Source organism: Dysidea avara, chromosome 1, assembly GCF_963678975.1.
Source record: "Dysidea avara chromosome 1, odDysAvar1.4, whole genome shotgun sequence".
In the NCBI taxonomy this organism is placed as follows: Eukaryota; Metazoa; Porifera; class Demospongiae; order Dictyoceratida; family Dysideidae; genus Dysidea; species Dysidea avara.
The window spans coordinates 17,369,204-17,382,916 of record NC_089272.1 but is presented as its reverse complement, the minus strand read 5'-3'; positions in this window follow the sequence as shown (position 1 = coordinate 17,382,916).

The window sequence follows — 13,713 nt, the reverse complement described above, 5'->3', positions numbered from 1 at the left end:
TGTGACCGAATTTTGGTAAATCACGCATATGGGGCATTTGACACCTAATAATCAAATCGCAAACTTTATACCATAGACTCTGGTTATTAAGCACATGCGCTTATAAAGTTCGTAGAAAAATATTAAAGTTCCCCATGCTTGTTAAGCGCATGCGCTTATAAAATGACTACGAGAAGTTTCAGCTGGGAGAGCGTGATTTGTGACCACCACACATTTATATAGAAATTTGGACACCAGTGATTGGTGAAATACTTATCTGTGATCAAGAACATGGCAATTCTGAGGATTTCTTTGCTATTAGTGTAATTAAGGGTGCTCTGTACAGTCCACTTATATGGCTTCCCATGAAATTTAATTTGTTCTATAGCTTACAAATGGTTTTAGCAAATGTTCTATACTTTTTTACTGGATATAAGCTAACACTAGTTCACAGTTTAGTCCAAACCCAACTGCTAAATTTGCTTTAGAACATGAGTTACAGTTTTCCCCTTTATACTAGAACTAGTCCTACAGTTTACACACAAGAGCCTTGATACTTTTATGATACACTATGCTAAACAGCACAAACCATTGTGCATTTTTATTTTTGTCTTTTAGATTCTCAATCATCACATATTTATCTTTCGGGTTGACACTCCCAGAAATCCTTTTCTTTACTTCCACATTATTCATCATCTGGACTTGCTATTTCAAAATGGAAAATGCTCTTCTTTGGCAAAATTACTAAAGTAGCCTGTGTGAAAATTTCATGTCTATTGGATTTAAAATGACGGAGTAGTTCTAATTTAAGTGAGAGGGTATAGAATAGCAAGATGCATGTGCTTGTTGCTATGGGATACCTAATTTACAGGTACTAAAATGTGTCAACATGTCACAGGCTGATTAAGTGACCATACTATTTCTTTTAGTGCAAAACAGACTATGTCTTGGGAAGCCTTGTACGAACTGTACAGAGCACCCTTAAAGATGGAAACATTGTTGGACACGTGCCTCGCGAAGTATCACGTATAGTGTGGTACTTCATCGAGCATGATGGGAATGTTAATTATCGAGTTACTGGACGGAGGAAGCATGGTAAAGGGCTAGAAGTTCCTTGTGTTTATTGTTTTCATGCTCGTAAAAGCCGTATGATACAAAAACTACGGAAACTGCTGAGTGAAGTCCCACACTGAATTCTATTCCCAGACTATCTACTAGCTGTAACAAGAAACTTCACCAGTATGATTTAGCTGTAATTATATATCTAATCCAAAACAGCCAAGCTGTAAAAAAAGTGTGCGGCCCTCAAAAAGACTATGGTGAAAAAGATGTGAAATCCAAGGTGGCGGCAAAGAAATGGCTGTGATAGTAGGTTAATGGTAAAAATTTTAATAACAACAATTCAGGTGAATTTGGTGCCGCTTGGTCAATTGGCACAAAATTCACCTGAATTGTCATTATTAAAATTTTTACCATTAACCTACCATCACAGCCATTTCTTGGCCGCCACCTTGGATTTCACATCTTTTTTTACCATAGCCTTTTTGAGGGCCGCACACTTTTTTTACAGCTTGGCTGTTTTGGATTAGATTTCACTTCTTTTTGTATTTGTATACCCCAAAGCCGCCTATGGCCTGCTTTGGGACTTTTTTAACCTATCTTTTTTCTTTACCACAGGAAGAAGAAAAGATGAAGCAGATGTACCTTAAATATTTCTGATTTTATCAGTAAATGTACAAATTATATATATAATACATATCAAGACACACGGTAGTGTGTCGTGCGGCCCAAGAAGCCGGCGCGCAACCCCGTGAGTATATTGACAGGAAGAAAGAAAACGCAATTTTCGCACCTCCGTAGCTCTGTGCTGCCTTGATGAAACAAGACAAATTTTGCTGTGTACATTCCCTCCAACTTCAGTACTCCACATTCCAAATTTGAGCGAAATCGCTTCAGGCATTCCTGAGATATGCGACTTCAAAAATTGGCTTAGTTTCTTCGTTTTTTTTCTTCTTCTTATTTTTCTTCCTCTTTTCGCACACTTACAAAAACTGCTATAAAACGCGAACGCGTTATCCGATTGCCTTGAAATTTGGCACACAGAAGGGGGATATAAAGGCGCATCTCTGTACCAACTTTGGCTGGAATACCATAAACATGCAAAGAGTTATGAGCGATTATGCACGAAAAATAACACCAATATGTTGTCACGCCTACAGGGTAAACCGCGTATGGGAAGAAGCTGAAAATCGGTGGGTGAATAGGTTAACTATTGAACCTCAAACCTTTTGTGGTTTGAAAGAAATCGAGCTAAAAACCAGGAAGATACAGCGAAAAAATCAACAGTGTGTAACAATTACGCAATCGAGATTAGCTAATTTTTATTATTATTATTATTATTATTATGCTTGCCAAGCCTACCAGATAAACCACTTGGGGTAATGCTTTGAAAATCGCTGTACAGATGGAGTTATCATCTTAGAAAGGCTCTTCAATGGTGTAGAAAAATCAGACTTAAAGCCACGGAGTTATAACACGAAATCCAACTTGGTGTAGCAAGTGCGAGATCGAGATACTCTAATAGAGCAGTCATCCTAATAGAGCAGTCACCCTGAACAGAATTCAAGAGATTAGTTAGAAATAAGTAACCTGTATAGAGATCAGCTACAAACAAATCACCCTGTAGAGAGTTCAGCTACAAACAATTCATCCTGTTCAGACATCAGTTAGAAGAAGTTTTCTTGTAGAGAGTTCAGTTACAAACAAATCACCCTGTTGAAAGATCAGCTAGAAGATGTCACCTTATAGATAGTTCAGTTACAAAGAAACCACCATGTAGAGAATTCAGCTACAAACTAGTGACCCTGTAGATACATCAGCTAGAAGAAGTTACCTTGTAGAGAGTTCAGCTACAAAGAAACCATTCTGTAAAGAGCTCAGCTGCAAACAAATCACCTATACAGAATTCAGCTACAAACAAATCACCCTGTAGAGAGATCAGCTAGAAGAAGTTACCTTGTAGATAGTTCAGCTACAAACAAATCATCCTGTAGAGAGATCAGCTAGAAGTAGTTACCTTGTAGATAGTTCAGCTACAAACAATTCACCCTGTACAGAGCTCAGTTAAAAAGGTTTCCTTGTAGAGAGTTCAGCTACAGACAAATCACCCTGTAGAGAGATCAGTTAGAAGAAGTTACCTTGTAGATCGTTCAGCTACAAACAATTCACCCTGTAAAGAGATCAGCTAGAAGAAGTTACCTTGTAGAGAGTTCAGCTACAAAGAAACCATCATGTAGAGAATTCAGCCGCAAACAAATCATGTATAGAGAGTTCAGCTACAAACAAATCTCCCTGTAGAGAGATCAGCTAGAAGAAGTTTCCTTGTAGAGAGTTCTGCTACAAACAAATCACCCTGTAGAAAGATCAGCTAGAAGAAATCACCTTGTAGAGAGTTCAGCTTCAAAGAAGCAATCATGTGAGAGTTCAGGTACAAACAAATTGTCCTGTAGAGAGATCAGCTAGAAGAAGTTGTAGAGAGTTCAGCTACAAAGAAACCATCATGTAGATAGTTCAGGTACAAACAAATCACCCTGTAGAAAGATCAGCTATAGAAGAAATCACCTTGTAGAGAGTTCAGCTACAAAGAAACTATCATGTAGAGAGTTCAGCTACAAACAAATCGGCCTGTAGAGAGATCAGCTAGAAGAAATTACCTTGTAGAGAGTTCAGCTACAAAGAAACCATCATGTAGAGAGTTCAGCTGCAAACAAATCACCTGTAGAGAGTTAAGCTACAAACAAATCTTCCTGTAGAGAGATCAGCTAGAAGAAGTCACCTTGCAGGAAGTTCAGTTACAAAGAAATAAACCATGTAGAGAGTTCAGCTGCAAACAAATCACCTGTAGAGAGTTCAGCTAGAAACAAGTCACCCTGTAGAGAGATCAGCTAGAAACAAGTCACCTTGTAGAGAGTTCAGCTAGAAGAAGTCACATTGTAGAGCTACAAAGAAACTACCATGTAGAGTTCAGCTGCAAACAAATCACCCTGTAGAGAACTCAGCTACAAACAAATCGCCCTGTAGAAAGATTAGCTAGAAGAAGTTACCTTATAGGGAGTTCAGCTATGAACAGATCACCCTGTAGAGAGTTTCGGAATAGATCGCAAAATGGCATACATAAATAAAAAATACCATTCCGGTTTAATATGAATAGGAGTAACTAAAATGCCGGCCTCCTTAAAATTCTCGGCATCACCCAAATAATCCGGGAAAAAATAAACAATAAAAACAAACAAAACAAAAAATAACATATTTCCCGATAAATCCTTTACCGTATAATAAGGATGAAACGGTATTTTCTCTACATCAGAAGGCAAACCCATAGGATTATTCGACCCCACTTTATGCAAAAAATGCAAATGAACTAACGCCAAGAAGGACAAAACAAAAGGAAACAAGTAATGTAAACTAAAAAACCTATTTAAAGTCGCATTACAAACCATCAGCCCACCTCAAATCAAAACAACAATATCCTGCCCCACATAAGGAACAACTGAAATAAAATTAGTGATAAACAAATCACCCTGTAGAGAGTTCAGCTACAAACAAATCACCCTGTAGAGAGTTCAGTTACAAAGAAACCACCATGTAGAGAGTTCAGCTGCAAAAAATTCAATCACTCTGTTGAGAGTTCAGCTAGAAGAAGTCACCTTGTAGAGAGTTAAGCTGCAAATAAATCACCCTGTAGAGAATTCAGCTACAAACAAATCACCCTGTAGAAAGATCAGATAGAAGAAGTTACCTTGTAGAGAGTTCAGCTACAAAGAAACCACCATGTAGAGAGTTCAGCTGCAAACAAATCACCTGTAGAGAGTTCAGCTAGAAACAAGTCACTCTGTAGAGAGATCAGCTAAAAACAAGTCACCCTGTAGAGAGTTCAGCTAGAAGAAGTCACATTGTAGAGAGTTCAGCTACAAAGAAACTACCACGTAGAGAGTTCAGCTGCAAACAAATCATCCTGTAGAGAGTTCAGCTAGAAGAAGTCACCTTTTAGAGAGTTCAGCTACAAAGCAACCACCATGTAAAGAGTTCAGCTACAAAAAACTCAATCACCTTGTAGAAAGATCGGCTAGAAGAAGTTACCTTGTAGAGAGTTCAGCTACAAAGAAACCACCATGTAGAGAGTTCAGCTGCAAACAAATCACCTATAGAGAGTTCAGCTATAAACAAGTCACCCTGTAGAGAGTTCAGCTAGAAGAAGTCACATTGTAGAGAGTTCAGCTACAATGAAACTCCCATGTAGAGAGTTCAGCTGCAAACAAATCACCCTGTAGAGAACTCAGCTACAAACAAATATGCAGTGTAAAAAGATCAGCTAGAAGAAGTTACCTTGTAGAGAGTTCAGCTACAACGAAACCACCATGTAGAGAGTTCAACTACAAACAAATCACCTGTAGAGAGTTCAGCTAGAAACAAGTCACCCTGTAGAGAGATCAGCTAGAAACAAGTCACCTTGTAGAGAGTTCAGCTAGAAGAAGTCACGTTGTAGAGAGTTCAGCTACAAAGAAACCACCATTTAGAGAGTTCAGCTGCAAACAAATCACCCAGTAGAAAGTTCAGCTATGAACAGATCACCCTGTTGAGAGTTCAGTTAGAAACAAGGAATCCTGTAGAGAGATCACCTAGAAGTATCGCCTTGTAGAGAGTTCAGCTACAAACAAATCACCTGTAGAGAGTTCAGCTACAAACAAATCACCCTGTAGAGAGATCAGCTAGAAGAAGTCACCTTGTAGAGAGTTCAGCTATAAAGAAACCACCATGTAGAGAATTCAGCTGCAAACAAACACCCTGTAGAGAACTCAGCTACAAACAAATTGCCCTGTAGAAAGATCAGCTAGAAGAAGTTACCTTGTAGGGATTTCAGCTACAAACAGATCACCCTGTAGAGAGTTCAGCTACAAAGAAACCATTCTGTAAAGAGCTCAGCTGCAAACAAATCACTTGTACAGAATTCAGCTACAAACAAATCACCCCGTAGAGAGATCAGCTAGAAGAAATTACCTTGTAGATAGATCAGCTACAAACAAATCACCCTGTAGAAAGATCAGTTAGAAGAAGTTACCTTGGAGAAAGTTCAGCTACAAAGAAACTATTTTGTAAAGTGCTCAGCTGCAAACAAATCACCTGTACAGAATTCAACTACGAACAAATCACCCTGTAGAGAGATCAGCTATAAGAAGTTACCTTGTAGATAGTTCAGCTACAAACAAATCTCCCTGTAGAGAGATCAGCTAGAAGAAATTACCTTGTAGAGAGTTCAGCTACAAAGAAACCACCATGTAGAGAATTGAGCTGCAAAAAAAAATCACCCTTTAGAAAATTCTGCCAGAAACAAATTGCCCTGTAGAAAGATCAGTTAGAAGAAGTTACCTTTTAGAGAGTTCAGCTACAAAGAAACCATTCTGTAAAGAGCTCAGCTGCAAACAAATCACCTATACAGAATTCAGCTACAAACACATCACCCTGTAGAGAGATCAGCTAGAAGAAGTTACCTTGTAGATCGTTCAGCTACAAACAATTCACCCTGTAGAGAGAGCAATTAGAAGAAGTCACCTTGTAGAGTGTTCAGTTACAAAGAAACTACCATGGAGATTTCTGTAATCAATATAATATTATGTGACCGGATTTGCGAAAAGGGGTCTTCCACACACATCCAATTCCGTAAACGTTGGAGACCATACCTCAGTGTTCAAGTAACATATTAACCTGTAAATGTCACCACTTATTCCGCTATAGTGGTGCTCACCACTGTCCAAACTTCAAGGCAATAGCTCTTTCCAATCTGAAGTTATCAATTGTCAAAGTTGGCAAATTGGATGTGTGTGGAAGACCCCTTTTCGCAAATCCGGTCACATATGTATTATACAGTATATATAATTTGTACATTTACTGATAAAATATTTAAAGTACGTCTACTTCATCTTTTCTTAGGTTAAAAAAGTCCCAAAGCTGGCCATAGGCCGGCTTTGGGGTATACAAATGCAAAAAGAAATGAAATCTAATCCAAAACAGCCAAGCTGTAAAAAAAGTGTGCGGCCCTCAGAAAGGCTATGGTGAAAAAAGATGTGAAATCCAAGGTGGCGGCCAAGAAATGGCTGCGATGGTAGGTTAATGGTAAAAATTTTAATAACGACAACTCAGGTGAATTTTGTGCCAAGACCAAGCGGCACCAAATTCACCTGAATTGTTGTTATTAAAATTTTTACCATTAACCTACCATCACAGCCATTTCTTGGCCGCCACCTTGGATTTCACATCTTTTTTCACCATAGCCTTTCTGAGGGCCGCACACTTTTTTTACAGCTTGGCTGTTTTGGATTAGATATTTATTACAGAACTGTCCATGGTGGTTTCTTTGTAACTGAACACTCTTCAAGGTAACTTCTTCTAGCTGTTCTCTCTACAGGGTGATTTATTTGTAGCTGGATTCTGTACAGGTGATTTTTTTGCTGCTGAGCTCTTTACAGAATGGTTTCTTTGTAGCTGAACTCTCTACAAGGTAATTTCTTCTAGCTGAACTCTCTACATGGTTGTTTCTTTGTAGCTGAACTCTCTACAAGATAACTTCTTCTAACTGATCTTTCTACAGGGCAATTTGTTTGTGGCAGAATTTTCTACAGGGTGATTTCTTTGCAGCTGAACTCTCTACATGGTGGTTTCTTTTTACTGTAGCTGAACTCTCTACAAGGCAATTTCTTCTAGCTGGTCTCTCTACAGGGTGATTTGTTTGTAGCTGAATTCTGTACAGGTGATTTGTTTGCAGCTGAGCTCTTTACAGAATGGTTTCTTTGTAGCTGAACTCTCTACAAGGTAACTTCTTCTAACTGAACTCTCTACAGGGAGATTTGTTTGCAGCTGAACTTTCTTCATGATGGTTTCTTTGTAGCTGAACTCTCTACAAGGTAACTTCTTCTAGCTGAACTACCTACATGGTGGTTTCTTTGTAGCTGAACTCTCTACAAGGTGACTTCTTCTAGCTGATCTTTCTACAGGGTGATTTGTTTGTAGCTGATTTTTCTACAGGGTGATTTGTTTGCAGCTGAACTCTCTATATGGTGGTTTCTTTGTAGCTGAACTCTCTACAAAGTGACTTTTTCTAGCTGATCTCTCTACAGGGTGATTTGTTTGTAGCTGAACTCTCTTCATGATGGTTTCTTTGTAGCTGATCTCTCTACAAGGTAACTTCTTCTAACTGAACTCTCTACAGGGAGATTTGTTTGCAGCTGAACTCTCTTCATGATGGTTTCTTTGTAGCTGAACTCTCTACAAGGTAACTTCTTCTAGCTGAACTCCCTACATGGTGGTTTCTTTGTAGCTGAACTCTCTACAGGTGATTTGTTTGCAGCTGAACTCTCCACATGATGGTTTCTTTAAATTTGTAGCTGAACTCTCTACAAGGTAACTTCTTCTAGCTGATCTCTCTACAAGGTGATTTGTTTGTAGCTGATTTCTGTACAGGTGATTTGTTTGCAGCTGAGCTCTTTACAGAATGGTTTCTATGTAGCTGAACTCTTTACAAGGTAATTTCTTCTAGCTGATGTCTCTACAGGGTCACTAGTTTGTAAATGAATTCTCTACATGGTGGTTTCTTTGTAACTGAACTCTCTACAAGGAAACTTCTCCTAGCTGATCTCTCTACAAGGAGATTTCTTTGTAGCTGAACTCTCTACAGGTAATTTGTTTGCAGTTGAACTCTCTACATGATGGTTTCTTTGTAGCTGAACTCTCTACAAGTTAACTTCTTCTAGCTGATCTCTCTACAGGGTGATTTGTTTGTAGCTGAACTCTCTACATTGTGGTTTCTTTGTAGCTGAACTCTACAAGGTGATTTCTTCTAGCTGAATTATCTCTTTCTATAGTTGCATGAATTCCCTACAAGGTAACTTCTTCTAGCTGATCTCTCTACAGGGTGAATTGTTTGTGGCTGATCTCTATACAGGTTACTTGTTTCTAGCTGATTTCTTGAATTCTCTTCGGGTGACTGCTCTATTAGGATGACTGCTCTATTAGGATGACTGCTCTATTAGGATGACTGCTCTATTAGAATATCTCGATCTCGCACTTGCTACACCAAGTTGGATTTCGTGTTATAACTCCGTGGCTTTAAGTCTGATTCTTCTACACCATTGAAGAGCCTTTCTAAGATGATAACTCCATCTGTACTGCGATTTTCAAAGCATTACCCCAAGCGGTTTACCTGGTAGGCGTGGCAAGCAGTCGTTTTTTATTAGCTAATCTCGGTTGCGTAATTGTTACACACTGTTCGTTTTTTCGTTGTATCTTCCTGGTTTTTAGCTCGATTTCTTTCAAACCACAAAAGGTTTGAGTTTCAATAGTTAACCTATTCACCCACCGATTTTCAGCTTCTTCCCATACGCGGTTTACCCTGTAGGCGTGACAACATATTGGTGTTATTTTTCGTGAACAATCGCTCATAACTCTTTGCCTGTTTATCGTATTCCAACCAAAGTTGGTACAGAGATGCGCCTTTATACCCCCCTTCTGTGTGCTAAATTTCAAGGCGATCGGATATGGCGTTCGCGTTTTATAGCAGTTTTTGTAAGTGTGCGAAAAGAGGAAGAAAAATAAGAAAAAAACGAAGAAACTAAGCCAATTTTTGAAGTCGCATATCTCGGAAACACTTGAAGCGATTTCGCTGAAATTTGTAATGTGGAGTGCTGAAGGTGGAGGGAGTATCCACAGCAAAAATCGTCTTGTTTCATCAAGGCAGCACAGAGCTACGGAGGTGCGAAAATTGCGTTTTCTTTCTTCCTGTCAATATACTCAAGGGTGTTACGCGCCGGCTTCTTGGGCCGCACGACACACTACCGTGTGTCTTGATTAAGGCTGTCATTAAATATGTACACTACTATTATAATATCTTGTATTATACATAGAAATTGTTCATACATACATTCCAATTGTAGCTAGCTATTTGATTGCACTGGAAATGTAACATTACAACATGAAATTATACTATGTACAAGATTTTAAGAGTTGTCCCCACCTTCAATCTCACTTTCATCACTGGTACTTGTCTCACTTTCCATTGCAGGAGTTTATTTATTATTTTTTTATTTATTTATTGATTAGCAAACACCCAACAGGGTTTTTACGCTAATTTACAAGGTACGTACACATAAGTGCCTAGTTTAAGTTACAATAACATAAGTGCCTATAATTTAAGTTACAATAATGATTAGTACTAAGTTACAATAAGTGCTAAGTTACAATAGGTGCTAGGTTACAACTAGTGCTAAATTACAGTAAGTGGTAAGTTACAATAAGTGCTAGAATTACAATGAGTACTAAATTACAGTGAGTGCTAAGTTACAATAAATACAATAAGTGCTAAGTTACAGTTATAAAGTAGGAGTAGTTGATTGTTTAAATGTTTCAAGATCAATGGTAGATAGATTTGGGATACATAGATCGTTCCAATGGGGAATAGTTCTGGGTAGGAATGAATAGAGATACGTGTTTACTGAAGATTGTATATGATTAAATTTCTGATCATGATGGGCTCTGGTAGCAGTTTGATTTAATGATGGCAGACAGCGATTTGGGACCAATAATAAATGATTAACTATCTTGTACAATAGGATGAGGCGTGCTTGCTTTCTGCATTCTTGTAAAGATGGCCAATTTAGTTCATTTAACATGTCTGTGATACTGTCACGGTGGTGTCTGTTCCAAGGCTTATTTAAGACGAAACGAGCAACTCGATGTTGAATCATTTCAAGTTTAGAAATGTCATTTTGGTGGTGTGGGTCCCAGATGGCACAACAATATTCGATATATGGTAGCAGAAATTGTTTGTAGGCATATTCTTTGAAGTGTTTATGACAGGAATGTAAATTTCGCTTTAGGAAACCAAGTAATCGATTTGCTTTGTTGCATATGTAGTCAATGTGATCGTGCCATGAAAGTTTATTGTTCAAGTAAACTCCAAGATATTTAATCTTTTCTACTGATTTCAAGGGCACTCCATTCATTTGATATGTAAATGTTTTGGTGGTATGGTGTGTGGTAACTTGTAAGATGTTGCATTTAGATACATTAAAGTCCATCTGCCATTCATTTGCCCATTTTATAAGAGTAGTTAAGTCATCCTGCAGAATCTTCTGATCACTTGGTGAGTGTATAGGCCTATAAATTAAAATGTCATCTGCAAACAGTCGCAACTCACTATGTATGTTGATTATGATCACTCTCGTCCTCTATGTATGTTGTCCTCTATGTATGTTGATTATGCAGGATATGCTTCTGCTCTCTGATATGCTTCTGCTCTCTGATATGCTTCTGCTCTCTGATATGCTTCTGCTCTCTGTTGTCCTCTATGTATGTTAATTATGCTTCTGCTCTCTGGTATAACTTCTCGTCCTCTATGTATGTTGTATGTCCTCTATATGTCCTCTATGTTGTCCTCTATGTATGTTGATTATGATCACTCTCGTCCTCTATGTATGTTGTCCTCTATGTTGTCCTCTATGTATGTTGTCATCACTCTCGTCCTCTATGTATGTTTGATCACTCTATGCATGTTGATTATGGTCACTCTCGTTGGAGTACTGTATGATCACTCTCGTCCTGATTACTCCTTTCAAATAGATCTTCATCATTGCTTTCTACTTCATAGTCTTCTATATTATTTATGTTAATTTCCTCATCTTCAGAGCTGTCGACAGCCACAGAAATCCCATGCTTTATGAAAGCCCTAATCACCATATCTTTATTAGCACATGTCTTCTCCCAAGCTTCTCCAATCCATTTAGTAAGAAGTACTCTACGGTCTCTTGCAGAAAAGTTCCCATGTACATAGTCACTAAGGTGTTCTTGCATGTGGCTGGTTGCAAGATCATCAACCATACGTTTAAACGGTGCATTAAAAACAACATCAATTGGTTGCACCAAGCTTGTGCACCCTGGTGGGATCAGTGCAGTAGTAGTATTGCATTCTCTGGTCAACAAACCTTTAATAGCTGATCAAGACAAAAAAGAGCAGGACCCTCCACATGTGATCTCCAGTGCTGTCTAACCCAGTAAATCATGGTTGGTTCATCACACCATGCATTTAGGCTTGACCCTATTATGCTCAAAATATTACCTATTATTCTTTCCAGAATTTCCAAAAATTTTCACCTATTATTCTTTTTTTAATCTTGTGTCTAGCCTATTATTCCAAACTAATTCTTATTTAGTTTCTGTAGCTAATCATGATCTCAGTGACTGCTCTGTTAGAGTATTTGAGCATTCCATTAGAGTATATCAATCTTTTAAAGGCTTTCAGCTCCTTTTCAGCCAGCACTCATATAATTACGTCAGCTATATATCACTCTTAGTAGCTTAACTTTTTCTTCTAGGTAATCAAGAATAGACATCCCCTTTAATTCCACCCATGGACATCCGATTTGCCTATAATCATCCTATTATTCTGGAATTATTCTCACGAAATTGGTGACCTATTATTCTTAAAATTATGCTGGCATAATAGGCACAAACCTACATGCATTCTCTTGGAAACGTACACCAACTTGTCAATCGTATCGTACTTTCTCAATAAAGGTTATTTGCTTTCCTGTGCCTCTAAAAATAACTAGGGGTTTGACACAGGGGACTCCATCAGCAAATAGAGTGAGCTGAACAGTACACTGTCTCTTGTCTAGGCCCAAACTTCCTCCTTGAACCCATACTGTTTTGGATCCCTTGTTTTCATAGGTTGGACCATTCATGAATGTAAATGGTAATGGAATTTGATCTACATTTGCTATACAACTCAGCCTGAATCTTCCCTGTGGGCCTAGCTGGATCCCAGTAGCTGCTTTTGCCCTGATATCTCGATGAAAGCTACGTATCAACTCCCTCTTACTTGATGTAAACTACCTGAGCTTTGTGTGTAGGACGGCGTAAACTGATTTTGTAGGGTTTTTTAATCCATCAAACCACATGTCTGAAAATTTTAATTTACTGCCTGGCGAAATTGATTTAAGCAGTTGCTGTTCTCTTGTCCTGAACCACCATCCCTTTACTTTCAGCCCACGTTGGCGTAGCCTTCGATATTCTTCGTATAGCACTTCTTCCATCTCCAGGTATTCTGCAGTCCTCCCAAAAGACACACGTTTCCTTCCCTTCTTACTATCATGTATGGCCTTCTGGTATTTTATCCATCGCAGTGCTGTTTTCATGTTGAGGTCAAATTTCTGACACGTGTGATATAAATTTTTTCCATTGGTAGTATACCACCTCAAAACGTGGAGCTTCTGCTCTCTGGTATAACTTCTACTGGATCTTACTAAGGGCTTTTGTCCTTCAATCTCTTCCATGCTGCAACTGTCACCTCCCACCATGTTACAATTACATAAACATGTGCGCTCAATAAACAGGTGTCTAGAACAAGTATGATATATACTATATGTGACTGGATTTTGGAAAAACGATCCAAATCGCACATTAGAAGTTTCGAGATAAACGGTTTTAAAGAATTGAAGCCAGCATAACTCTCCAAGGATAGCAAGCACGCGTATGAAATTTACACAAAAGATGCATCAATCTGTTGCCTTTCAAGCCACTTCCAGTACTTGTAGCTGCTTGTACAGTTTCCCGCCAAATAAGATAGAAAATCTGAGCAGTTTGACGAGCGAAGTAGTATCACGAGTGCTCACAAAGGGGTGGAGGCTG